The sequence below is a fragment of the Pangasianodon hypophthalmus genome, chromosome 9 (genome assembly GCF_027358585.1).
Source record: "Pangasianodon hypophthalmus isolate fPanHyp1 chromosome 9, fPanHyp1.pri, whole genome shotgun sequence".
NCBI classification, from domain to species: Eukaryota; Metazoa; Chordata; class Actinopteri; order Siluriformes; family Pangasiidae; genus Pangasianodon; species Pangasianodon hypophthalmus.
This window is the reverse complement of record NC_069718.1, coordinates 16906013-16932232: the sequence shown is the minus strand read 5'-3', so window position 1 is coordinate 16932232 and position 26220 is coordinate 16906013. Positions and strand designations below refer to the sequence as shown.

Genomic DNA, 26220 nt, shown 5'->3' with positions numbered 1-26220 from the left:
TGAAACAGGATGAACGTGACGCACCACAGTGTGTGACTTTTTTTTTTTTTTTTTTTTTTGCGCTTTGGGTTAAACACGTGACGTATTACGCAGTCAGAGCGTAAACACTGCAGTGTGTGGGGGTGGACCGCCCCAAACCAGATCAAACCACACTTCTCCTAAGGCACACACATCTAGTTCCTAACATTATTTAACCTGCACTAGTGCCAGCCTCGGGAGTGAAAGCTGTCTGACAGTACTGCATACAGTCTACCTCCTGATGTCATCTAACGATTATTTCATGGTCCTTCACTGCTGGAAATGGCCTTTTCAATGTATAAGGTACATTTATGGCAACTTAACAGCTTGCATACTGATTATTATACCCATATAATCATACCCACATGATCAGTTAACCATTTTTATGGAAAAAAAAACAGCACACAGTGAAAACATACACCCAGTGGCCTTGTTATGAGGTACACCTACTACAGAGGTTTTATTTATAGCTTCACTCTTCCCTGTAGAGCTATTCTCAACCCAGCAGTAATGTGTTGTTTTTTAGAACCCTAGCAATACTACTGCACTCGATGCACTTGTACCAGTGGGGCACACACGACCATGCCAGTGCTGTGTATGTGTCAGGGCTGTGCTGAGAATGATGGTCGGTGGTGGTTTTACACTGGTCCATTTTCACTGATGAGTGGGGTACAGAGGTACTAACTAACTATATACACATATAAAAACTGAAAGTGAGTGAGAGAGTATATATTAGTTTTATATACTGGATGATATCTGATAAAATGGCTATAAATAGAAGAGTTTTCTCACCTAAATTAACATTAATGCTAGTAATGCTTAAGTAATGCTATTCAGTAATCTTCATGGTGCAGTGACTCGCATACTGAGACACAGAGACTCTATATATTGGAAATGTTTCACCCTGATTTTAGCAGCTGGACCTGTTTCTGAGATGTCACATTGACAAGTATCTCACTCATCAGATCCTCCAACAACCAGACCTCTGACAAAGAAAAAAACATGTGTGGGCATTTCAAGGTTGATTGCTGTTGTGTCAGAATAGACCAGTTTGAGTAAACTATGGCTATGACAAAATAATGTGACTGGTGACTCACATACACGTGCACATTCTCACTCTCTGTACCTCTCCCTCTCTCTCTCTCTCTCTCTCTCTCTGTCTCTGCTGTCCACAGAGGAGTTCTCTGAGGACAGACCAGGTGAAGCTTCAGGGCCTGGAGGCATGAGTCACAGTGTTTTTTCGTAGAAAAATCTGAACATGTGGGAGAGAGAGAGAGAGAGCAACCCATCCTCTCTCTCCTCTCCTCACAGAGAATGAAGGACAAAATGTTTCTTCCACTCACCCTCCCACATACTTTATCCACCATCATACACTGATGAAATACTGGAACATGAAAGATGTGAAGTTAAAAAGAAACCATTAGGCAGTGTAATCCCTTGAAGTCATGGGTTATCATTAGTTTTAATACATTAGTCAGAAAGTACTACCCATTATTCTGTATCTATAATGAGACTAATAGGAAAGGTATGTAGTTAAAAGGGTCTGGTCCAACTTATTAGCCCTTGTAGTTACAAAACTAACTGTGGACTGACTTTTAATGTAGCTGTTAATGCACAGGTCCTCTACTAACTGTTAACTGTTTAGTTTATTGCTAATCTGACAGCAAGCAACCATTAGCCTGCTTCACTGACTTCCATTATCACTTCACTGTTTTGTCTGTGTCTGTCAGTGCAGTGGACAGTAGCATAGAGTTTGGGATATGCTTTGTGAGTCTCCAAAGCACTGTGCAGTCTTACATTACATCGTTTAAAAAAAGTGAGAAAATGCATCCCTACTGGATTGTGTCTGCTGGGTGTTACTTTCCACTTGACAAGAAGAGAACAATAGGGACATTAAAACTTTTACAACTGATTGGATCACCCTCATAACCATACCCAGCCAAACCAGACTATTTCTTTTTTTTTTCCCCCTTGTAGTATTTGCAGAAAACAATTACAGTGCAATTATTACTTTTTTATAGATAATATTAAATATTATCAATAGTATATATTATAGATAATATGTAATATTTAATAATAATATTTTATATTTAATCTATAGTATATGTAGTTTAAATAGTATATACTACGTTTCTTGTGGAAAGTTACAGAGACAAAATAGATCATGGTGTATTTGAGATTATAGCGAAGCTCTGTGTATTTAATTATAGATTTACATGATGGTTTTTACTCAAGCCTTACTGCGACAAGCAGTTCAGAGAATTGAACTTTATTAACCTTAACACCCACCCACTCTGCCTTGGTCCTCAGTTAGGCTTGATCTGCGTTTCACTCAAATACACCACTACCTTTTCTCTTAATAAATCCAAAACTTTCACCTCAGCTGTGACTCTTTCACAAACCAGGGGTTAGAGCATGTGACATTTTCCAGCTCTCCACCTCCTCCACCTTCCTGACGCACATACACACACTCATGGTGTTACTGATCCTTGGGTCAGGTCTGAGTCAGAGATAGGAATTGGCTCTGTGATTTGCAGGTGCTGCTGGACAGGCTGTGTAATTCAGAGCCTAATAGGGATGGAGAGAAGGCTTGCAGCTGTGCTTTCCTTCTCATTTTCATTCACAGAGAACACTTTGGACATAGACACTGTAGAGGTCCAGAACATGAGGGGCTGTCCTTTCTAAGTATGCGAGTGTGATAGAGATTGTGCATTGATGCCAGGTTTGAACCCCTATAAAAGGTACAATTGCTCTTAAATATTCAGTATGTCACATAAAGGAATTCACTTTGCCATATTGGAAACAACTTAAAATAGTATTGTAATAACAGAGACGCACATACATTGACATTTCCGACTAAGTTTATTGAATAACTATACAAGACACAGGTGAAGAACACAACATAAATGACAGTATATACATTATACAGTATATACAGTATATACAGTATAATTGAGACACATTTAACAGTACATACATATCTGTGCAACACGCTTTTTAAACGGCCATATTATGATTTTAGTAAGTCCAGGTTTGCTGTGTGAGGCATACTGACAATTGTTAAAGTTCAGTGCCTTTGCCAGAAGGGAGCTTCTGAAATGAGTGATGGGTGGGATCTGCAACAATCCTGGTGGTCTGACACACTGGCGTTGCTTGGCAAATAAAGTAAAAATTGCAGCCAATGCCTTTCTCAGCTCACTTGATAATGATACATATACTGCAGTTGTTGTTTTTTTTTTTTTTGGACTGTGCAGCGAAGCTAAACTAAACTAAAATTTTGAAGATGTCTCTGGAGAAATGTATTAGAATAGGTTGTGCAATACTAATTTCCTTGAGCTGATGCAAGATACAGTATATGGGTGCTTCTATGCTTTCCTTTGATAGAAGTGTTGTTTTTATCCCAGGTGAGTGCTGAAAAAGCTAGTCCCCGAGAATTTGCAGGATTCCACAGAAGTGGAAAAGCAAAATGTCTTTCCTAATAGAGCTTTGAATTAGGAAAGCTGAAAAAGGTTGGAAGTACAGATGTGAGTACTTTAAAACCATGTGTTTAAAACCCTCCTCATTAGTTCAGTTGACACAGTGACAATGCCCCCATCTGCTCTAAGCCATGTTTTTTGTGAGGAGGAGTGTATATGTTTGTGTACCCATAGGAGGGTGAACACACATAAATCACACCCAAATAGCTGAGAATAATACAAATAATCAGCACTGAGATAACACATTAAGCAGACACACACATAGAGAGAGAGAGAGAGAGAGAGAGAAGGTGGCATCTGTATTTTACAATTATGACAATTAATCTCGTCCTTGTGGTGTCTTTTATATATGGCTGAAAAAGTCACACCTGAATAGTTGAGCACAGCATTACAAACAAACAGCTCTTACATAACTTACTCTTACATATTTTCCACATCGTACACAGAAAGACAAAGACAGACGAGGGTCACTGCTCTGTGCGGTTTTAACAAATAAGCTTCTCAAAGTGGTTTCATTTTGTGTAGGAGAAAAAGTGCTGTAGAAGCATAGGTCTTTAACACAATTGCACATTCTGCTGTGCTTTATGTCACTGTTGAGAAGCAGACTGATAAATTGAGACATTGTGCTGAGAGGCATGGGGAGGTGTGTGTTTATTGATTACGTAACCAGGTATGTTATGCGTGCATAAAAGGTTTTTAAATATTCAGCTCTGGCGCCCAACTCCACCACTCACACACCCACATTATAAACTCTTACTGAATTACCACTGCAGCCTGAGACAGTAAAATGGCTGACCATAGCTAGATGTCAAGCTGGTGTTTGAAGATCAGATGGTCAGATTGCTTCTCCTTAGAGCATGAAAGCCAGATGAAGCCCTTCCATTATGCAGGTTTTGATGCTCACTCAGCTCTTTTAGGGGATCAGTCTTTGCTGCTGATGAGCTGGCTGCATATGGAGTGTATTTATTGAGTACCAGCCATGTCTACCTTTTAGCTGAACTTTTGCAAGTACTTAGCTGGAAAAAAAGACCTGTGATATCAGTGGGCAGCCAGTGGCAGTAATGAATGTGTTTGTGTATGCGTGGTAATGTGTGTGAAAGGTTATGCAGTCTCACTAGAAATGAAACCCAACAGGCCTCCAGGAAGCTTGCACTGAGACTTAAATGGGCTGGGCGTTTTTTTTTTGTTGTTTTTTTTTTCCCTCTACTCGCCCACGTTCACTTCTTTTCCTGTACCCCTAAGAGAGAGAGAGAGAGAGAGAGAGAGAGAGAGAGAGTGCATGTCCTGTAGACCTTCTGAGTGAAGATTTCTATTAGTTACATGTGAATTGTGAAAGCTTGTTTTTCCATAGACAGTTCACATGGAGGAATGGCGCCAAAAGTTTGGCAGCGAACCACAATTCACTCTTTAATGACTGTGTGTGTGTATGTGTGTGTGTGTATGTGTGTGTCTGACTGGCTGCCAACACAACTCAAGCAGCAGTGGGATATCTCTCACTGTCCGGAGCTGAATGCTCCATGTGACTAGGGCATATTTTAACTGGATTATATAAGTGCACCAGCCCCACCTGTACTCCACTCATGAGGAGAGCTCCATATGATCCAAAGCAATCTGAACTCTCTCTTCCACCCTTCAGTCTCCCATTACCTAAACATTCTAGATTTAATTCTACATGTAAATTCATCCGCATTGAGGTATCATCTCTGTCTCTTAAGGTAATTGTGTTTTGGTTTCACCCATAACTAATCATTTGCTTTCTGTAGCATGGAAGATTTAATATTTAACCTTAATGAGGGCCAATCATGGCGTGATTTGTCTGCCTGACAGAGACAATCACATTGACTTACTAATCAACTTTTAACAAACTTCTCAAACTAAAAAAAGAAAATTGCTAAACATTAAAAATATAACATCTACAGTCAGGTTTTTTTAGCCTTCAATCAGAAGTATCTTAATAAGAGACCTTGAGTGAAAATTATAACATCTAACAGAGCCTCAGGTAATTAGCGCATTTTGTGCCTGACTGCACTTTGACTCCTGCTGTCTCAGTGGTGAAAAGCTGAATTAGTTAGAATCAGCGTGCCACACAGGGATCAGCTGCCACCCCACAATGCATCATCTAATTCAATCACAGTGACACCATCCCCAGCGGACTGGACCATTAGCCATTGCAGTGAAATGACATTAGTAACTGGTGCCTGCTGTCGTTGTAGGAGAAGATAAGGAATACTGGTATTAATGGTCTATGACAAACCATCCAACACTTCCTGGGCTAAATCATGCAAGGCAGATGTGTCAGTCCTCATGCAAAATCTCATTATCTCTTAGCACAAAAAGGACAGGCTCATGTTTTTTTGGCTGATATCAGGTGAAAGATTGAAAGAAAAACATCTTGTTTAATCAGCTGTATATTTGTCAGTCATGCTATAATCACTGTTGACCTGTGCAGCATGGATTGTACCATGTGTTTGTGAGAGAAAAGCAAAACAAGTGGCCACCTGTCGACCCAAAGGACTGATAGAAAGCAGCCAGCATCTCTTCTTACTTAAGGAGCATTCCCGATGTACTACAGATCAGGCATTTAAAGTGCACTCTGTATGCGATTATTTGATTTGATGGCAGAGTGAAAGACAAGAAAGTCACACAGACCTCTCTAGAATGTGTTTAAAAATGATTGATGAGCTACTAAAACCTGTCATGTCTGTTGGTAGTACAGGCCCTAGATGGACTGCCATCTCCAATAAATACAAGTTGTTGTTTTTTTTTTTTTTTTTTTTTTTTTTAAATAATTTACTCCTTTTCTTAGTAAGACCATTACATTCATACACTTATATAACATTGTAGCCCACATTAGGGCTACAAGTATTCAGTTTGGATCTGGCCCTGTTCTTCAGAAGTTAAACAGCACCTGGCCCAGTTCCAGCACTGGGTTCTGCAGAATAGCCTTGAGAGTCTGGGCTGCCTGGCCAACCAGCAGGCTTCTAGGATACATAACATTCCAAATGCTAAAGAAAAGTGCAGGCACTTCTATAAGCAGTACAGAACTTTAACCCTAATGGTGCCCTAAGGACTCTTCACACCTCAGACATTCTTAATTTATATGCAGCTCACATTGAGGCCATGAATATTCACATCATTCTGCATGCAAATGTAGCGTGAAGATACCTGGGTACAAACACTTGTCTAACCTCTGGCTATTTTTGTGATTCCTGTGGTGCTGATTAGATAAGGAGGAGAGGAAGGAGATACAGGTGGTAGTGCTATGTGAGCCTGCCCTGTATGTGGACGGAACGTGAAGGATCTGAGGGCCTCTGTTTCTCCTGCTAATTTGGACTGATGCTACTATATACACAGCTGGCCCTGCAGGGTTATGAGCTTATCTCTCTCTGTGTCACCCCGCTCTCTCTCTCTCTGTTTCCTGTCTAGCACACTCCTTCCTCTTCCTCACCATATAATTATTATTATTCCTTTCTTATCTTTCCTCCTGTAACTAACATGACTGCTAGCATACATGCAAATATATACACATGCAAACACTCAAATGTCTGACCATATGACTGTAATGAGAGCAAGTTGTGCTTTTGCAGCTAGGAATATGTTCAGTCTTATAATGTTCACCATATGTACATTACAAACTACAGTGCTGATCTTGGTTTTATCAATCTTGGAATTAGGTCACATAGGCCAATCAGCCATAACATTAAAACCACCTGCCTAATATTGTGTAGGTCCCCCTTGTGGCACCAAAACAGTTCTGATCCGTCAAGGCATGGACTCCACAAGACCTCTGAAGGTGTGCTGGCACCAAGATGTTAGCAGAAGATCCTTTAACTCCTGTAAGTTGCGAGGTGGGGCCTGCATGGATCAGACTTGTTTGTCCAGCACATCCCACAGATGCTTGGATAGATTGGATTGAGATCTGGGGAATTTGGAGGCCAAGTCAACATCTTGAACTCTTTGTCATGTTCCTCAATCCATTCTTGAACAATTTTTGCAGTGTGGCAGGGCGCATTAGACTGCTGAAAGAGGCCACTGCTGGGGTGTGCCTGAAGGGGTGTACTTGGTCTTAGGTAGGCGGTACATGTCAAAGTAACATCCACATGAATGCCAGGACCCAAGGCTTCCCAGCAGAAACTCCACTGCCTCCACCGGCTTGCCTTCTTAGTGCAGCCATAGTGTGTCCTGGTGCCATCACTTCCCGAGGTAAGTGATCCACACACACCCGGCCGTCCACATGATGTAAAAGAAAATGTGATTCATCAGACCAGGCCAGCTTCTTCCATTGCTCTATGGTCCAGTTCTGATGCTCACATGCCCATTGTAGGTGCTTTCGGCAGTGGACAGGGGTCAGCATGGGCACTCACCAGTCTGCGGCTACACAGCCCCATACACAGCAAGCTGCGATTCACTGTGTGTTGTGACACCTTTCTATGCATCACAGGGCATTGTAATACACTCAGAGGAAAGTGCTATCTGCCCTCTGATGCATACATGAGCTTACATAGGCCCACGATTGGCTAGTGTCGCTGTTACAAACAGTGAAGAGAAAGTAACGCCATCCTTCCCCTAAGGAAGTATGGCTAATTTTGCTAGTCAGGATTTGAATTTGCGATCCACAAATGATAGTTTCACAATAGGGTGAACGCTTTTCTGTTGTGCCACTTGGGAGCCCTTTTTGACATTAAGTCAATATTTTCATTCAAGTATTATTTATCTGTACTTTTCCAAAATTGCACATTCTCTTCCATTAGTTGCAGCAATTTGTACTTTGAAATGACTATTGATCTTCTTATGGCATTTTACAAAGTAATACAACATAAGAAATAGACTGAATTAATGCACTGAATACTAAACCCTAAAATAAAACAGTTGTTAAAAATCTGTCCTGGCTGAAAGAGAGAAACTTTTGTTGCTGGTTTTCAGACCCTGTGATATGCAACCGTCTGTCCTTGGCTTCTTTGGATTGGTCACCACTGTTTTGGGAAAAACACAGAAACGCTTCCACAAATCAACTTCATGTTTATATGTGAGGACAGACGCTGGGACACAAGCTGTGAGACGGTTTTATCTGTGGAAATTTCCAGATCCTATTTAAACACCAGAAGAACCTTGGGTATTTATTTATGTTTACAACAACCCCTGCTCATGAACTTACCAGGTCGAGCTCAAATGTGTTTGTGAGGATAATCATACGAGTGGGGCATAATGAGGCAGAGAGCACTGGAGGCTTTGGCTCACTGGTGTTTGAGCCTGGGTGTACAGGGTGGAAATGGAAAAAAAAAGTTTAATTAAGCAGCACTGAATAGTCTGAATATACTTACGTTATCTATATATGTCTACACCTTTCCCTTTCATTTGTATTAAATTGCTCCTAATCTGTACTTGAAATACAGTATACTGAAGTCATGTTAAGTACGCTTGCATAAGTTTTTTGACACTAATTTTATAATTAATAATTATAAATATAATTTTTTAACACTCCATTTGTAAATCAAAACCTTGTCATGGTGAAAGGGCTTGTGTACTTTGGTGAACCTCAGGGCTGTGTCACCAAGAGCTCCCAGTAGGGTCACTGTTTGTGAACAGATCTGAGGGTAGAGTAAGACAAGAAGCGATCCTAATGACCCTCCATGGAAGGTACCCTGGAGCCAGACCAGTCAGGACAAGGCTGAAATGGTGATGTAGAGATATCTTGTAGGCTCACCACCAAGATGAAAGGTGGGGGTAAGGTGCCATGCCAGTCAGGTGGCAGGGATGTGATGGGAAAATCTTAGACAGACTACACACTTGGAATGGAAACAAATATTCTTTCCCACTATTACATAAAAGATTACAATTCCAGCATAAATCAAGATCAGTTTAGCACAAACTGTAGTCTTTTTCAAATTAAAATATTAGCACATACCATTTGTGTTCAAACATATAGCTATTAAATAGCCCATATTAGTTTGTTATTATAGGTTGTTGTTATTTAAGTAAGCCCAAATGCAGTGTTACACATTGTCAACGAAATGAACATATTCCTTGTTTAAAAATGTCCATGTTTACCTGTGTGTTTCAACCTCAGTACAAACAGTTGCCATGTAGCTTTCCAAACCTACTATTTTATATTATTTGAACTACCTATGTCACAAGAACAGAATTAACTGAGCCCTGCTTTCAAGTGACTTAACACTGCCACTTAGCTACCCACAGACTGAAAGCTTAATTTACTTGAGGTAAGTGCACTAAACTACAAATTGCTTCAGTCTTCGGTCTTATGTCACAGTTTTATATCTGGTGCCTTAGTTATGTTTGTTATATATGTCTAATTGTGTTAGGATTTCCAGAAAAGGTAATGGCTGGGTTGCATTTAGATGGACTGCAAATTTGTGCAGCCTTAGTATGGCCATATGTGCAGAGAGGGTGAAGTGTTTACACAAAGTATGAGAGAAACTCTGTACTGTTTGAGCCTATGAGTTTCACAGAAATCTCATGTTCTTTCCTGCTTTCAAGTAGAACAGCTTGTTCTTAGTGAAGTCTGAATCATTTTGAGGCATGGCACATGACTGACACTCTCATCTCTCTCTCTCCCCTTCTTCTTCAACTACTAAAATAGAACAATGTAAAATGAGTATTTTTAAATTCAGTGGTAGGACATGCTACCAGAAAAAGCACACATTAAAGCTGGCAGTGAAAAAGAGATTATTCTAATAATTAATCAGAAATTAAAACAAATATACAAATTTTAAAGTTATTAATAATTTGAGTGCACTCTGCATTAAAAATATTTTTTGAAAAATCTTTTTAAAAAATGTGCAGATAGCTAAAGTTATAGATGATGCTGGAATAAGGGAGGCACAGGTTAGGTCAGGAGGTTGTCAAAATGCAAAGTCAAATAGCTGCAAAGTGTACCTGAAGTTGGCTTAATTTGCCATTTTGTCTCACTCTCTAGTAAATGGTGGGACTGGCCACTTTAAATTTATGAAGAGGCCTTCTCTCAGGCAGGGTCACTGGGTTCAGGCTGCCAAAGACCTGAGCACAAGAGTGTATCCTGGAGCTAACAGATCCAAGCTAGACGTGTGTGTGTGTGTGTGTGTGTGTGTGTGTGTGTGTTTCTGTGTCTGTGTGTCTGTATAGTGAATTCCTACAAGGATATAATGTTTCCATTTAAGTATTTTGAGCAGAACTGTATATGTGTGGCTTGCTTTGTAGCCAACCATGACAGAGTGCCAGAGTCCCTTCATAGAAGTCAACACTGTGTGTAGGAAATTCATCTGGGCATAGAATTTGTTTCAGGACCAATGAAATATTGCCATACTTCACATTTCTTGGTACATATTATTTGTTATCTGAAAAGGATAAATAGTAAGAAATTTAATCTTGTTTTTTGCATATCACACTTATTATATAAGAACTAATGGTTATACTAGTATTTCTTTTTTTTTTTTCCTCAGTCATTCTTTTAGTGGAATTCAGGAAGTTGAGTACTTTAGAAAAGTGTGTGCTGATAGTACTTCCCATAGCAGCTATTACATTTTAAGAACTAGATACAACTGCAGTGTAATGAAGGGAAAGAACTTGCGATATCCCTGCTTGTCATCTAAAGAAATGTACTGCAAAGAGGAGCTCATTTAAGTGGTCTAACTTTATGGCTTTTTTCTGCGTATTTTGGAAGGTTTGTGTGGATTCTGAGATAACGACATTACAATAGTAATTACTTTAGTATGAATGTACAAAGTGTCTGATCCACTGTATTTGCACAGTTATAATAACTATCTATTCACTCTTCCCATTCCTTCTTTTTTCTCCCTGTCTCTGCTCCTGCTCGAAGCTGGGCCTGTGAGTCTGCCGCATTATGTGAATGTGATTTTACAGCTGTGCGGTTTTATGCTTGTGCTCAGTAACAAAGCTTCTGAAAGCACTCTGCGTGTACAGTGGATATAAAAAGTCTACACAACTCTGTTAAAATGGCAGGTTTTTGTTTTATAAAAAAAATGAATCCAAGATAAATCATGTCAGAACATTTTCCACCCTCAATATGAAATTACAACATATAAAAATTAAGTGAAAAACAATCAGAAACATTTTAGGGAGAAATAGGAAAAAATAAAAAACTTACAATAACCTAGTTGCATAAGTGTGCACACCCATAAATTAAGACTGCTGAAGGTTTTGCACTAAAATCGACTGGTATTTGTAGCTATTCATGTTTCCCTCCACCTTGATAAAAGCCCCAGTTCTGGCTGAAGAAAAGCAGCCCTAAAGCCTGATGCTGACGCCACCATGCTTCACCATGGGTACAGTGTTCTTTTGGTGATGTGCCTTTTATTGCACCAAACATACCTCTTGGAATTATAGAATTACTTTTCCCTTTTGGAATTGGTCTCATCAGACCATAACACATTTTTCCACATGGCTTGGGGCCACTCTGCCTCATAACCCAGACATGACAAGAATACGAGGGATTGTTGTCACATGCAGAGAGTAATCAGTACTTGTCAGATATTTATGCAGCTCCTTTAATGTTGCTGTTGGTCTCTTGGCAGCCTCCCTGTTAAGTTTTTTCTTGTCCTTTTATAAATTTTGGAGGGACATCCTGTTCTTGGTAATGTCACTGTGGTGCTTCATTTTCTCCACTTGTTCATGATGGCCTCTATAGTGTTCGGTGGTACATCTAATGTTTTGGAAATTCTTTTATACCCCTCTCCTGATCGATACCTTTCACCAAGTGAGATACCATTCATGCTTTGTAAGCTCTTTGTGGACCATGGCTTCAGAAGTCGGATGAAACCAAGAAGATGTGAAGAAAATCCTACAGAAACAGATGATCTTTATTTGGGGTTAGGCAGAATAATTTCATTGATGACAGCTGTATGATAATTACTTTTGAAGATGATATTGAATGTGATTGATTCAATCTGAACACAACCACATCCCTAGTTATAAAAGGGTGTGCACACTGATGCAACCAGAATATTGTAACTTTTTTTATTTTTCCTAATTTTCCCTAAAATGTTTCTGAATGTTTTTCAATTTATATACACTGTAATTTCATATTGAGGGTGGAAAAAGACATGATTTTTTTGTATCACAAAAACCCGCCATTTTAACAGCTGTGTGTAGACTTTTTATATTCGCTGTATATACATACAGTATTCTGTCTAAATCATGACCATTTAATGTTCATGTTTTCTAAATGTCTGCCAAAGCTGCCTACACTGATTCCATGCAAGCTTTAATGTATTCCAGGTAAGCACTTCATAATTGTTCTTTCTTTCTTTCTTTCTTTCTTTCTTTTCTTCATGTATTTTCATACTTTTCTTAATTTAGTTGATCTAAATACTGCATTTTGTAAGAGCAAATGATCACCAACTGACCAGAGTCGGTTACTTGGCCATTCTAAATGTCTAAAGTCTTTTTTTTTTGTCCCATATTAAGTTTGACCTCTTGATTATGTCCACAATATTCATATTTTCTACCTCTTTAAAGGGACATATTAAAATCTTTTACCCTGGCACAAATGTAGACATCCCATTAACTTCAGCAAAGATATCTTTTAAACATCTGGTGAATGTCTTTGTACTCACAGAGCAACATTTCCTCCAAAAAACAGACTTATGTGTTACATAATCTTACAAAACTCTGTGAAACCTCTAGGACAAATTTAATCTTAAAAAAACAGACTTCATTCCTTTGTGTATTGCTCTTCTGGTGGCATGTAGTGGCTTCTGTTTTAAGTTGATTGTAGGAGTTTTTGGTCTAGCAGGGTCACTGAGTTTACACTAGTGTCTACAGCCACGTATGAGGAAGTCCCAAAGCCGAAGACATCATGTTTCTCTGTAAAGAATTCCCTAAATGCCTTTAGGGGGGTCGGGTTCGGAGGTCAATGAATTCATGACAAAAGCACACGTGTGTGTGTGTGCAGGTGGAGGGAGTATTTCAGGGAGTACCTCTGCACAAACAGCAAAACAGTAAAAAGACAATTTTCCTGACCAAAAGACAATCTCACCTGACAGCAAGTACTCAGATGCTGGAAAGCCGCAAGAAGTACTTGCTCTTATATAATATTGGTTGGTGAAGTTTTATAGAGAAAACACTAAAATGGTGTGGTGCTCACTGTAATTCTGTAACACTTAAAACAGTCTTGTTTTGCTGTATCAAGTCAGTGAAGAATATATGAGTTTCATCAAACTATGCCATCAGAAAAAAAGAAAAGCATCCACTGACTATAATTATAAGGTAAAGTGAATTACTCGCTTTTCTGTAAGACTTATGCACTCAAGTTGAACCAAATAATACTTATGAATAAATCTAAAAAAAAAAAGTGACATATGCTATGGTTCCTCCTATCATTAACTAAACTAGACAGACTGCAGGAAAAAGACGAGTTGAGGCAAAAATTCTTACTTAAATGCTTATTATTTGTATTTGCTATGAAATTAGGACCAAATCTATGAAATGATTCAAATATCACAGAGTTAAATTGAAAATGCTACATGATCTCTTTTGGGCCAATGGTCACAATACAAGGTTCAAGCTCTGACATGTGCAAGAAAATTTTGTTTCCTCTCTTTATTCCTCTGTTAAGAGGAACTTCTCTTTAATCTTCCTACTTGTAGTTACATTCAGGAAGGTAATGTTGCAAATTATTTTTAATTATTTGACTATCAGCAATAATAATGTTATTGGTATTTTAGTGTCGGTTTACTTGCTCTGAAACGAGGGAGATTAAGAGAAAATGTTCCATGTGTTAGATTATGCTTTTGGTTTACATAAGTTCACATCACCTCTCTTTCCCCTCTTTATATCAGTCTTGTTTAGTCTCTGTAATTAAGAACATTCCCATACTAGAGATTGTGCAGTTCTTAGCCAAGAGCTCTCAGTCCTGCTGGCAGGTCCAGTGTGATAAAGAGATTTGTCTTAGGTTCAGGTACTCCACTCTGGCTTCATCCTAACAAGCTTTAAAATATTTTTGAGGTGCTTAACATCTTTTCTGCGTGCCAAAGATAATTCTAACAAGTCCGTTTAATATCTATTTTAACTCCAACTGACTGAATTGACCTAACCTTTTTACATTTTTCTGTAAGATGTAACAAGAAACATTTAAAATGTAGCTGTGTCCCTGACCCCAAAAACCATCTCCTTTGAGAGAGTATTCACCACCATGTCAGCCTTCTGGGTAATGGCTCACAGATAAACCTGTTATTACTTAGGATCTAAGGCAACGGGGAGGTCGAAGTTTTCACAGTCCACTAGCACTCTCAGTCTGTGTGGGTGTGCTAGTCAGATGGTGATAAAGTCAGCCATGCACTTCCTCTGCCTCTTCACTTCCTTTCCTGTCATTACAGCCCTCTTATGGAAATAGTGAAGAGTCTACAACTGGAAAGTGACGTGCTTGTAGTTTAAAGATTCGTTCACTAACAAATGATTTACTACCACAACCTGTAGGGTCACAGGATCCTTCACAGCACAGTTACATTTGATTTGAACCAGATTAATTGGTGAGCAGCGTTTCTGAGTGCTGCCTCAAGCCCTTCCCCCAACATGAAGAGAGATCAGACATCACGAGCCCAGACCTCACACGTTCTCCCACACATCACATTGCAGCATGGCTGCATTTAAACAACAGGCTCTGATGGTTTTTAATAACTTGAACTTTTTTTTTAATTCTAAGCTGTTTTTAGGCTGTTTCTTCCAGTGATTCATTTACACATTTGTACTGAATCATTTACCACAGCAACAATCCACAGCAAGAAGCTGCTAAACCCAGTACTGATTTTTAGTTAAATGATTTATACAGTTAAATACTGTACAACTATGTAACACAACTGCACATACAGAGCAAAGAGACATACTTTCAGGGGTTTAGGAGGTGGGGATTCATGTCATTCTTTCATGGGTGCCAATAATGTGGGAGCAGTGTCAATCAATTTATGTGTTATTATGTAATACCTAGTGTCAATATAAAATTATATGAACAGGCCTTCAATAAATCTGTTTGTCTTTAGGGCTTAATTTAGTGACAATTGAGTGGCCAGACAGTGTTTTCAGTATTATTTATCTGTCAGAATTGGTATTGACATCAAATTATTTAATTAGTTTCTAGTCAAGATACATGACACAGTAAAGCAGAATTAATTTACAGAATTTACAGAATTAATTAATCCCATTTTACAATTTTGAAATTTTCCTATAAAGCAGTTTGAAATTACATAAACATTATTATACATTTTTCATCAAATTATAGTACCAGAGCTCAGATTTGATGCAAGCCTCTTCTTTGAGTATTGCTTGGATACAGTTGTTTTAACATGAATAACAAAAACATCTCCCAATTTTTCACAAGAAATTACTACTGACATGGGAATCAGCAATGAGCCACCCTCACTGCTCACTTTATTAGGAACACCTGTACACCTGCACATTCATGCTGTTCTCAGCAGAACAATACAAAAAAAACATACAGATACAGGTCAAGAGCTTCAGTTAATGTTCACATCAAACAGTGTGATCTCTGTGACATTTCACACAACAGTCTCTAGAGTTTACACAGAATGGTGCAAAAAAAAAACAACCCCAAAAACAGTGAGTGAGCAACAGTTCTTTGGAAACACCTTGTTGAAAAGAGAGTTCAGAGGAAAATGGCAAGAATGGTTTGAGCTGCCAGGAAGGATATCATAACTCAATGGTTAAAGCATTAAAGCATAAAGGATCTCAGCAGGCATTAAAACATCAAACCTTGAGGTGTATGGGCTACAAGTGCAGAAAACCACATCAGGTTCGACTCCTGTCAGCCAAGAACAGGAATCTAAGGCTATCATGGGCACGAACTCATCAAAACTGGACAGTTGTGTGGTTAAAGTCACAGAGATCACACTTTTCCCCCATTCTGATATTGGATGTGAATATTAACTGAAGTTCTTGACCTGTACCTGCCTGAATTTTTGCATTGCGCTGCTGCCACATGATTGGCTAATTAGATAAGTGCATGAATGTACAGGTGTTCCTAATAAAGTGGACAGTAAGTGTATGTGGGCCTGGGAAAAGAGCTTATGATGTGGAAAGAAAAGAGTCCTTAAAAATCCTTAGGCTTTAGCGCATATAGAGTGACTATATTTTAAGTCCGCATGTGACCTTCTCTGACTCAGTGTCTTCTGTCTTTAGACCAGACTTTTGAAGCTGCATGGTGCCGAAATGCCCTGATGATCAAAGCTTCTCATTACATTGGAACCCCCGTGTGTTTGTGTTGTCTCTGGCAGGCTTGGCTTTTACTCATCCTCCCACATAGTATTCTCATATGCTCTGTTTTCCTCTAGTCTGAGACATTGCAGACAAGGATGAGGAGCGGTCATGGAGTGCATACACTACCCCACCCACCCTGCTTCCAGCCCAGACTGAAAAAAACTCAGCGGCCCAGGAACACCACAGGTGACGCTCTGTTTAACTGACAGGCACTAAGCAAACATCTCAGAAGAACATCTCAGTGCCAACCCAGTACCCCGTTTTGGAATTTTCTGTCTTTCTTCAGAAATACTCACAAAATCATATATTGACTTTAAAAAAAAGCTGGATGATAAAAGTGTTAATTCTTCTCTCCCTGTGTTACTGCTCCAGTTACTCTCTCTCTCGTGTGCTTTTGAGGCTAAGCCTTGGCACGATCTATGACAAATGCAGTGACAGACGGAGAGAGAGAGAGAGAGAGAGAGAGAGCGAGAGAAAGAAACAGAGCCACAAATAGACCCGTCCCCCTGCCCACAGGAGAGCTACAGCTCCACTTCTGCACACACTCGCCTCTCATTTTGCATGTGCCCTGGGGCCAATAGAAGTTAGTGGAGAACCGCTGGGAAATTAAATTTGAAATTATTCGATTATCACACACAACAGAGCCCAAGGAAGAGACACATCCATAACACATTTTTTTAATAAACTGATTTCACTTAGAAATTTCCCTTTTCTAATACTGTCAATACTGTACTGCTTGACTGATCATTAATTTCATGTTCATTATGAAAAGTAAATATATTATGTATAAAATATTAGTATAAACCCCCACAAAATATTTCTGTTTTTATGTACTTGTTTTGTAACTAACAGGGTATCTAACAGGGCAATATAAAATGTTAGAGGTGCAAAAAAAAAGAAAAGATATCATGTGTTACTAATAGCTAAAATCCTGGCAGTGATAAGGAGGAGATGGAAGAATTCCTTCACTCCTCCTCATGTAGGACACAGACAGCATTGGGATTAAGGTATCTACCATCTGAGCCTTAGACTGATCCAGGATCAGCACATCAGCACATCTTCCAGGCTCCTCTATAAACGTGAAATAGAAAAGCTAATTTTAAATCCCCATAATGATATTTAGCTTGTTAGGCTCTTCCAGTTCAGCTGTGATTGCTGGCAGAAAAAAGCTCATAATAATTTTCTACTGATGATCAGAAGGAGCCCTGAGTGGTAAAGTCTTCAGTCATCTTGACTTACCATTCCTTACCATTCAGAGTGGCCTGACATTCACAGACATAATTTTGTCCTCCAAATTCACATTGCATTAGTTCTGTGCATAACACAGACAGGCTAACTTGCCAGTGTGTCACATTATATTGATGGACGAGAGTGTTTTTTTCTGCCTGACTCTTTGTTTCTGTTCTTGCTCTGATATTTTGGCAGGCAGGTTGTGTTCTTGTGGACAGGCAACCTCTTCCTAGACAACACAGCTACCCTGTCCTTGGGTTGGCTTCATGTTCACACACACACACATAAACAGCGTCGCTTCAGAGGTCCATGTGACCAGGCGAGCCAGGCAAGTTAACGTCTGGCTCCTATAAAGGCCGTCTTCTTCAGTCGAGAGGATAAGATCAGCCGAGGGTCGTGTCTCAGGTTTCCATGAAAGGATTAAAAAGTAAACAACTGAGAATTTGAGCCAATCCCTCTTTAAGGAGATACACGTTTCACCGAAAGCACGGTGTATACCTCTCTGAGGCCCTCGATAATGATACTATGGGAACAAAGTTGACTTCATTCATATGTAATGTGTCTGTGATTGTTCAGTCTTTCATGGACATGAGAGCAGGTTTTGTCCATAAGTTGTATATAAATATCCTCACATTTTTACAAAATAACATTTTAGCTAAAAACACTGCATCTGCTGTAATTTTCAGACAGGAATTTGATTGTGTTACCCTATAAGTGTTTGATAGGCAGATATGCTGATTACTGACTTGGCCTACAACTTGGCCTTAGGGTGGGAAACTGTCAGGGCAATCCAGAGGGAAAGGAGCAATATTCAGCAGCAAGTGCAAGCAGGTTCAAACCTGCCTTGCTGTGCATTATTAAAAGCCTCTACATCACCTGCACAATTACCAGAAATATAACACACTCACAAGGAGGGAAGAAAATGTGTACGCCTGTGCAAATGTATCATATAAGACATAAACTCCAGGTAATACAAAAACACAGTGTACACAATCTAAGAAAGCACCGAATTATAGACAAGATATAAGATATAAGACAATATACTAATAACATATTATAGATAAACATTTAATGCATTAACAGACTTATGCAAATCAAAGGATTCATACATTCACTTTCAGTAACTGCTTTATCCTGGTCAGGGTTGTGGCGGAGCTGGAGCCTATCCCAGGAATGCTGGGTGTAAGGTGGAAAAACACCATGGATGGAACACAAGTCCATCACAGAACACCATGCACACACATTCTCACCTGGGGACAAGAGTAGCCTAACCGGAGAACCTGAAAGAACCCTGTGCGGGCACTGTGAGAACATGCAAAATTCTGCACAAGGAGTAACCAGAGCTGAGGACTGAACCAGGAACCCTGAAACTAAGAGGTAACAACAGTCTATTAACTGTCTATAAGCAGTGGTTTACGATGACACTGCATGCTCTGTATCTCCCATAATGTCCTCTTCGCATCTTTGCTCTGAAAAAAGAGCTGGTATGATGAGCTTGTCCCTGTGGACATCTAAAATTACCATTTGGATCAGATGGAAGATTTACCTTGACTGTATCCTTAATTCTGAATATCTGTTGTCCCAACAACCCAACAACTCTCTCGCAGATTTCCCTCTATTTAGGGAAAAGAGAAGAGGGAATGAATTGCCTGTAACATGATATCATGAGATGAACAGTAAGAATATGTATTGTATCATTATATTTAGCTAGATTATACCATGTAAAGCCTACAGGGAGGTGCAAGTTTTATATTGGCTCTTTAATATCTTAAACTTCTCCTTTCCTCAAATATCTGGTGTTTCAAATTGAGAGGATTTCTTTCTGTGAGCCCGACTCTCTCTATCAAACACAGGGTTTTTACAACATACCCACACTGACAGATATATAATCACACACAAAGAAACTCTCTCTCTCCTTCCCTCATACATGAACAAAAATGGAAACACTTACAAAGGCCACATACAGCCATTTTGTGTAACTATTATGCCTTTCATTTCTCTCCTGGCAATTGAAAATGCAGCCTTAATGCTTTCGAGAGAACTTCACTAACAGCTTTAATCTCAGTGTGCAAGTTGTTCATCAGGAGCTCCACAGTCTACGCATTATTAATTAGCTGTTCTGTGAGATGATTAGTGATACTATGGCTTGTGCCTTTCCATTAATGCATCAGATAAAGAATGTACAACAATACTAATACTACTACTACTACTACTACTAATAATAATAATAATAATATGGTTTACACAAACTATACACACTTGTAAATATAGATACACTAAATGTGCTTATATTATAGTCAATTTTTATTTTATTTTGTATATTAAATTGTTTTTTTATTAATTTATTTTAGAGCTAAAATTAATGACGTATTGATGTATTAATATTTTGCAGTATTATTTGCAGTATTATTATGAGTAAACTCTGTTCTCTTCTGACTATCTATACTCTTATAACTCTTATAATCATCTGAGAGTCCATATGAAGACAGAAAAATTATCACATGGGTGAGAGTATCATAAAACAAAGCTAGTATTAGAGTTAGAGCAAGTGAGATTTATATAAAATGTTATCAGCTCTGCTAGGCAAACTGCTATCTTAAGCTCAGGCTTTGAATTTAAATCAGCATGCATTTCTACTGCACACTGCATAACAAGTGACTAAGACCGATTACACTGCTTATAATTTAACTTGAGGCTTGTGTCATCATAATTTGGTTTTCAAATGAAGACACAGATATGGAAAGATGTGAGTCCTTGAAAGTGAGCAGTGATGGGCATAACCACTGAACCTGAAGTGCCATTACACACAGTGAACATTCAAGAGTTAAAGACATACAGAGAAAAGTAAGAAAATGGGTTTGCTCCACAATAAGAGTAAACAATTAGAATAATGGTAGAGCTTGTTTGCTATAAATGAGTTTAAAACTGGCAAGTAATTATTACTTGGGTAATAATAAATACTTGGGTTAAACCAATCACTTCTATTGGTATAATATTCCCACAAATCAAATCTTTCTACACTGATGCTCTTGATGTCATTCTTCCAGTCTTGGCCATGTCTGTAAAAGAAAGCTACACAATAGCATGTTGTATTGTGTATATATGGGTATGTCAGTTAAACCTAAACAGAAAAGAAAGTAAAAGCTAAAGCAGAGTGGGGTGGGTGTGGGGTGGGGGTCATTAGATGACAGTGTTTAAGAATGTCTGAGTAAAAATGAGATTCATAGAAGTCTTGAGTCATCTGAAAACCCCGAAAACAATTTCACTTTGTACTTCACACACATTCCTCTAATAACTACTAAATTCTGCTATTGAGAATAGAGGCACTACATGAAACATGAGAATTGAAATCTGCTATGATGATACTATGGTGTTTTTATTTTACCAGTGAATACACTATTTTAAAAAAATCAAAATCTTCATCTATACAAAGCCATCTAATATTTGCTACTGAACTCACATGTCAGTAAAGACTGTATACATAGTGCCTTCTGACCTGTCCTGTAAAGTTTACTTCAGGTCAGCTTAAACACACAAGCACATACACACACCCCACTGGCACCATCTACACGACTTTTAATCCAGAATAGTACACAGGTACAACCAAGGCATGTTTATGTGTCTCACTAAAGTGGAGTAAATGCAGAGAGATGCACAAAGCCCTTGTGAAATATGCAGGAGGCTCAGTACATGGGAGATGCCAGAAGAATGAAGATAGCTGTAGGAGTGTAAAAAGGGGGAAAAAAATTGATTCCTATGTGACATAAATCAGCCTCCACACACACCCCTTCCACTCAGACTGCGAGGCTCTCTACAATATGACTTCCCGCCAACATTTCGGAAAAAAAAAAAAAAAAAAGCTTGTGACCTCAGCTGCCTTTGCATTCTTCCCCTAAGAACTATGGAGAGAGAGACGATGGGGGAGACTATTGTATATACACAGTATGTTGCCTGTAAGCAGAAATAAATGAGAATAGTTGCTGTGTAGTGCACTCTTTGTAAATGTACTCACTCATAAGCCTTTCTGTATGCAAAATTTATCTTACCAGATATGAAAACTGTGAATGGTGTTTTCTGATTTTAATCCATGCTGCATATGGATGCTATAATGCTATGTTTATACAGTGAAGACAGAGCCATTTCTCTGGACAGAAGCAATAAGAAAATTAATTTATGTAGAATGTAGTACTTTTTGAATGCATGTGGTTATCTCTTAAGCAAATGTATGGGTGGTGATATGCTGCCTACAGGGAAACTTTACATCATATACTAAAAAATGTGCAAGTACTCGCCCACATTTTCAGTCACGTGCCAGTTTAGTACTTAAAGAAACAGCACTTCCAAATCTATACCAGGAAGGCTGTATGAGGTGGAGCCAAGTGCATAGTCTCACATATTGGTACACTCAAATGCTCATGCCTGTGGTTAGGAATATAGGCAGCTAAGGACTATAGAAAAATAGAAAGTTTGACCCAAATGAAATTCAGAGTTCTGCTAGTGGAGAAAATGGAGTGACTTGCAATTTGCTTTACAACTTTCTTTTAAAATCCCCAATCCCCTAGACAGAATCCTATCTTTAAATAAGGTTAAATAGTCTAAACAGCTAGAGTGGAGGCCTTACAAGTCCTACCATGAATTATAAATACCCCAGTTGTTAATAATTCTTATCCATGAATAGTTGTATACACAATGCATTCCCATGAAGTTCTACATGCACATAAGCTCTAAGTATCCATGGATCCAGAAAAATTAAAACAATAATAAAGCAGTCCTTGTGGGAGAAGATCCACCACACCAGCATTTATCCCTATCATGTCTCCTGCCCCAAGGTCAAGGACTGCTGCCTCTGCCACTTTTAGCTTTCACTGTTCTGGGAAAGTGAAGGCATGTTGAGATATAGTAGAATTTAAAACAGGAAAAACAACATCTAAACTTGCAAAAACAGCTAGAATGTTGATTATGTAACTTCTAGACATGAACTGCCACCTACAACAAGAGAAATACCTGACTGGGAATTCAGGCAATTTAGCGTATATTAACTTCTGCGTCATGTTCCACTTGTTCTTTGAAATTCTTAGTAAATAATAAAAGCATCCAAGAAAGTGTTTAAACTTGTAAAACAACACTGGATACAAAGTGCCTGAGTATTACCACGGCTTGCTTGAAGCATTTATCGACAACTGTTACATAACCAAATCACAGTCCAACTATTGCTCAACAACAACGTTCGGAATTACTGTACATCAACATTAACTGATGTATCCTTCCACTGAGATCATGTGTATGATGTTTATTTACCTTTTTCTCTAAGAGAGTTTAAAAATGTTAATCCCTTTGTTATTTCAGTCTCATATCTCTTCTGCATAGCTGCATATTCCCTACAGAAAAGATCTGACTCCACGGAGAGAACATCCTGAGGATATTGGCTACAGAAGAAAGGACTTTTAAGGCTCTTGTCAAAACATTTGACAATAAAATGCAAAGAACGCAAACACTTAGACACATTGGGTAAGGTTGGGGTTGTTAAGGTTGGGGAATTTACTATGTCTTGTGACCATATGGAATTCATTTAAACATATCTTTAATTTGGCTAGTAGCTTTATCCTGTCCAAGGAGCTAAAATAACTCTGTTGGCACGCTGCTTTCTGAGTGATGTTTTTGTTACATTCAGGGTTGATCCAAGGTCAGGTTTCCCATAATGCATTCTTGATAGTGTTGCTGGTTCCAGATCTGTATGCATGACTCTCAATCTAATTTTTTAAAAAAGAGACACTGCAGAAATGTCAGATCAGCTCACATCTCTGCAAGGTTTATTACTCCTATGCAACTGCATAGACAAAATTACTCCTATCTAGCTCTTGTTGTAGGTATCGACCAAAATCCCTGAGGAACAATATCAATATATCAACTACGAAACAATACAGTAAACTTATAATGTGACTAATCATTTTGCACGAAGGAACAAATTAGATATTTTGTAATTACAACCTTGACAGGCCACTGTGTACACTGTGAATGTTAAAGTTGTATCATATAAAGATAAAATTTCTCACACAAATATCATTACACACCTGGCAACACTGGATTAGCCTCCATTTCCAAGGTCCATTGTTTAAACAGGTGGAGCCAAGAGCTATGTGTTTTAATGAAAGCAGTGTGTTCATCCTGGGAAACTCAACAAGCTGCAATATAATACTAATACCTTGATGATGTACTAGATCCAATGAAAAATAAAGTGTGAATTGCGCAACACTTTTTGCACTCGTGGTTCGCATCCTGCTCTACGGATGATAAGAGAAGAAGCCATCAGTCTCCATGAGGCTTGAAATCTTCTAAATGGACAATGTACCAAGTGAGAACACTGTTTCACCACTAACACAAACAAGGAGCAAAACATTTAGGATGAACATTTTGGATTTCGAAAGTAGTGGTGTCCTTGTGAAGGAGGCTGTCCTTGTGAAGTTCAGTGAGGTTAGATGTACATGATGTGCATATACATGATGTCCATAATGTGTGATTTGAGACATATTTCTCAATTTCTTTTAGTAGTATTAACCAGTTTGTATATTTTAATAGTGTTTCCATGATTGTGGTGCTATTTAACCCTTTAAAAATCATTTTTATAGTGAATATAAGAAAACTGTGGGGTTACCCATTCAGAAATGTGTTAATCCATCAGAGACAACCATTTTTACAAGGTTTCTTTTCTGATAATGCTGTTACATTTTGCTGTCAAATGTACAAAGTAAAAGGGTTGAGCTTTTAGCATAGAATTAGTATAAACGTGTTCTCTCTTTTTTTTAATTACTAACTTATTTTCATGTGTAATTTTGGTGACAGGTTGTATTTTCAAAGCTATCTCGTCAGTCAGTATAACAATATCAGTGAAAATAAAGAACAAATTATGAGAGAATGCACTTTTCTTCTGCCGCTGATTTTTCAGGGGAAATTCGGACTTTGCTACTTCCTGTTGAACATGTGACCTGTGGAATATTCCAAACATTTCATAGGGGTGAATGTGTTCAGCTAAACGTGTTGAATGACAGTTGTGGGACTGAAATGTGCCTATAATGGATAAAAAGGATGTTTCAAGCATAAGATGTCACACATTCATGCAAAAAAATAATGTTTTTTTATTAAATATTTTGATAATTAGTTGTAGTAGGATGGGAGAGGCAAAAATTCTGTTTTCTAAGTGTTGCAGTGTAGAAGGACACTTTGCCAATGCTTAATATGGCTTTTACTTTTGTTTTGGATAAATAATTGTAAATGTAATATCAGTGGGACGGATAACGCACCCCAGTCGTAGAATCACCCCATCATACATCTTATCTTCCTTGAAACCACAGACTGTATATAAGATACCGTATAGAAGACACGGTCTATAGGTGAAACACCGAGAGCGCCCCCTCACAGGAAACCGGTTTAGTCCTGTACAGCACTTTAAAATGTAGCGCGGTCACGTGGCGCGGCGCCTTCACAAACCAACCTACTGCTGTTCTGCCTCAAATTCCTTTACATAACGTTTCTAATCAGAGCTGTGGCGGAAAGCCAGCACAGCGCACCCTCAGTTAACCTCTGTGTGTGAAGCGACAGCTCTGCTTCTCTGTCTTATCCCTGAATTAAAAGCGACAGGAGACTCGCTCTCCTCTACTCTCCACCGGCTTTGTTTGAGCAAGCAGCCTGGCACTGGAACTCGGATCCTCTCCAGTATCTACAGACTCTATGGCTGAATGAATCATGTGGACCTGTGATCAAAACATGCCGTGCTATAAACAGCCATTCACTTATTTTTGTAAGGTGAAACAGCACACCAAATCCTCGAATGCCACTCTGGTAGCCTACATACTGCCTAGTGTGCAACTGTACTGCGATCAGGTTGCTTTAAACGAGAATCAGCTTCACATCTCTGCATTTCTGTAAGCTCAAGTAGTGTGGAGTGTTTCAGGGCAAAATAATGAGACTGCTACAAATAGTGAACGCACCATGGCAGAGCACATCCAAGTTTAGGAAGTTACATAAACAGGCCCACATTAAGGACAAAGTGAGCTAAGCCAGGCAGTCCTCATAAATCATAATAAAAAATGAAATAAGAAAAAATAATCTACGGGTATAAGCTTGAAATTTTATTCGAGATACTGTTTAGTATGTTTTGAGTAGAGGAAATGTAGTATTTGGAACATTCTCAACATTGTGGATTATATTAGGCCTATTTAAAGGAGTCGACTCTTCACTGCATGCTTCAAGTGAAAAAATAAGACACTTTTGTTTA

The 26220-nt window shown here is 38.7% G+C and overlaps 1 long non-coding RNA gene across 1 annotated transcript; it reads left to right on the top strand.

The window, feature by feature from the left end:
• Positions 1-36: 36 nt before the first annotated feature.
• On the top strand, positions 37-26115 carry LOC113529609 (uncharacterized). Its single transcript, XR_008302218.1, has 3 exons — positions 37-321; positions 16793-19325; positions 23295-26115. It is a non-coding gene; the product is annotated as an uncharacterized LOC113529609 (long non-coding RNA).
• The last annotated feature ends 105 nt before the right edge of the window (positions 26116-26220 follow it).